Raw genomic sequence first — 3,739 nt, forward strand, 5'->3', positions numbered from 1 at the left:
AGAAATCCAAGTTGGACAGAGGGGAGGAGCCTTTCCCGTCCAAGAGCATGAGGTCCCAGTCGGCCAGAAGTCCTTGCACTAGTTCAAGGCCAGAAGGCCTTGCACTAGTTCAAGTCCAACATAATCGGCCAGAACCTCCACTTATTCCACAACTGGTAGCCCCACGTGATCAAACCTTGGCACTCCTGCCTGAGGCACCAGCTGTATTGCCTTACAAACCCAGAAGGATGGATCCCAATCGATTCCCTCCACCAGCAAAAGGCAGAAAAGGCAGAAAGGGAATCAACTTTTTTGCCAACAATGACAAGAACAGACCGGGGGCAAACTGGAGGAATCATCTAGATTTTGAAGAAGAAGAAGAACACAGGGAGAAAGTTCTACCCAGGCCATTCAGAATGGTGCACAGGGTTGAGAACAACCAGCTAGAATAGGGGCGGAATCCGCACCCTGTCAATGCTTTAAATGACATGGGGGCACTTCAGAGAATGATCAGGGGGATGATGGAGCCTGAAGCCAGAAGAGGAGAAAGGCCCACCTACAGAAAGCCATATCCGACTTACATAGATCAGATACCTCTATCCCCAAGTTTTAAAGTACCAAACTTCACTTTGTTCAACAAAGAAGACCCCCATGCTTCATCAGTTGAGCATATAGGCAGATTCTTTGTCCAGTGTATAGCCATAGAAAATAACCCTCTGTTAAAACTGAGGCTTTTTGGAAATTCTCTCTCTGAACAAGTCTTCACTTGGTACACCAGTCTACCAGCTAATTCTGTTCAAACCTGGGAGCAAATGGAAAATATTTTCCATGACTACTATTTCAGGATCCAGCCAAAAGTCACCATCAGCGATTTTGCTGCCCTCAAACAGAATGAAGATGAGCCTGCACAGGACTTCATAACCAGTTTCAGGAAGCTCAAGATGAAATGCCGAATCCCTATGGAAGAAAGAGATTTGATAGGATGCTGTTTGGAGATCTGGCAGACAAAGCATCTAAATATGAGGAGCTGCTCAAGGAAGAACAACAGAAGAAGAACTCTTCCAAAGGCACATATTACCAAACCTCTTTTTCTTCGGTCCACCTGGTTGACGTAGAGTCAGAAGAGAACACAGAGGGTTCAGAGGAAAGAGAAATTGCAGTGGCAGAAATGGCAAGATTGAAACATCTCATCAGCTGCAAGGCTCTTACAAAGCCACCAAAGGACCAGAAGCCACCGCCGTTCACAGGAGGGTTTGTTCCCAACAAACCAATACATAACAAGGTCTATTCCTTCAACCTAACCAAGGTTGATGCTTTGTTTGATGAGATGCTGCTACATAAGGCAATAAAGACACCCCACAGATTGCCAAACCAGAAGAACTCAAGGGCAGACAGTATTGCAGGTGGCACAACTCTTGGAACCGTTCCACCAACAGTTGTGTTGTTTTCAGAGACATCATACAGGAAGGAATAACAGCAGGAAGGCTAAAATTTACGGAGAAACCTCCCTCAGTTACAACAGATCATTTTCCCCAACCTCAAGTCAATAGGGTCAACTTAAATTGGCCAGAGCAGAAGAGAGGCAAAACAGTGACAGAGGCTAGCACCAGCAGAGACAGAAGAGTCACAAGGGAGACTAATCAAAGGCGAAAGGCAACCATCTAGTCTGGGGTGGTGCTGTGCAGCAAGTGCAAGTGTGAAAGTGAATTAGAAGTGACTCTGGACAGAATCAGCCCACACCTAGCATTTTTGACAGGATTGGAACATCATACCTACATATTCTAGTTTCGGTTCCATCTAAAGACAGAACCAGAGAAAAAGAAATACCAATTAAGATGCCAGAAAATGACAAGCCCTTGGCAACTATCATAGAAGGCAGATGGTATTCTGTTGGAAAAAGCGGTAGACCAACTCTTGAGCTAACCAAAACGCAGAAAATGAGAGTTCAAAGGCAATACTGCACCTTCCTAAAAAACAGGAGTGACATACAGGTACTTCCAGAGACCAGTTCTGCCAGAAGAGGGAAAAGTCCAGAAGTAGCTCTTCAGGCAAAACAAACAACATATCAGCCACAAGAGCTGATGAAGACAGAATCTCCAGATAGACCTTCTATCCATCTTCCCTCATCCTCAGTCAATCGGATTGAACCCCCACAAGTACAAAGTGAATCCGAACCTATTCCAATAGAAGGACAAGAAGACTGGACTAAAGAATACGAAAAGGAGCAGTTGGACTATGAACCATGTGCAGATGACCAAACTGGGCTCCTTGAAACAGGCGAACTAGGAAACCGAACAGAAGAGTATGGGGAAGAACAGATGGAGTATGATGGAGAACTATATGAAGAAACTAAGGCTTTTGGTGCAGAATTGGAGAGCCTATTGCAGGATGATCTAGGCATTAACATGGTGTTCATCTTGCCAGAAAAATTCAGGGCAGCAGAAGGACAAGAAAGACTCTGGAGGGAGACGTGTTCTCTCAAGAAACTTTTGAGTGCAGATTGGCAGAAGTAGAGGAGGCGCTAGAACAGAAAACACCTATTGCCAAAACAGGTGAAATTACCATGAAACTGCCTGCAGAACAACTTTGTTTCTCCAAACCAACCAAAGAGATGGCTAATCATCTCAGACCTCTATTCATAACAGCAAACTTTTGGGGTATTCCTATGCCCAAGGTGATGGTAGATGGAGGTGCAACCATTAATCTTCTACCTCATATATTGTTAAGCAAGATGGGCAGAACAGAGTAAGATCTAATTCCAACACATTTAACTGTCACCAACTTTGCTGGGGCCATCACCAAGACATATGGAATCCTATATATGGTCGTCATAGTTGGAACCAAAGAGCTGAAGATTGCATTCTTTTTGGCAGACACCACTTCTACCACTTACAATGCATTGCTTGGCAGGGACTGGATCCACCAAAATCTATCCGTTCCTTCCACTCTGCATCAGCAACTAGCCCTTTATAATGAAGAAGGTTACATGAAGATAGTAGAGGCTGATCCACGACCATTTCTGCCCTCTGCCATGTGTTTTGAGGCAAGGTATGATCATGATGACCCTGGTCCTTTCACCTTCTTTGGAGTCAACCAGAACGGCCGCCCCCATGGTGTCATGGCCCAGAGACTCATTGAATATGGTGTAGCCAGTTCTCTAGAAGACTGGAATAGGCCTTTTGTTCTAAACCTCCAGGACTCTGATTTTTAGTCTCAATCAACAAGAAAAGGATCGAGCTGCAACAATCCGATCCATTACAAAAAGATTGTTGATATATTGGGAAGAAAGGAAGCTCTTTATGCAGAATCCAACCATCAATATGGCAGAATTCACCCATGAGAGCATTGAAGAACAGGAAGGGAGTTTACAGGATGAAGTACTAAATTTTGCACCAGCAACACTAGATGATTCTTTGCCAGAAGTGGAAGATCCATTACTGGAGATAAACTTAGGAAAAAAAGAGGATCCAAGACCCACTTTCATTAGTGCACTGTTAAAAGAACCACTCAAGAGAGAAATCATTGCACTTTTGCATGATTTCAGAGACTGTTTTGCTTGGCATTATCATGAGATGCCTGGATTGGACAGAAAGTTGGTAGAACATAAGCTGCCAATCAAAGAAGGCTACCTTCCAGTCAAACAGGCCAGAAGAAGGATGTCTATGGAAATAGAACTAAAAGTCAAGGAAGAAATCGAAAGATTGCTCAAGGCAGGATTTATCAGACCAGCCATTTATGCTGACTGGCTAGCCAATATTGT

This window comes from Prunus persica, chromosome G8 (assembly GCF_000346465.2).
Source record: "Prunus persica cultivar Lovell chromosome G8, Prunus_persica_NCBIv2, whole genome shotgun sequence".
NCBI classification, from domain to species: domain Eukaryota; kingdom Viridiplantae; phylum Streptophyta; class Magnoliopsida; order Rosales; family Rosaceae; genus Prunus; species Prunus persica.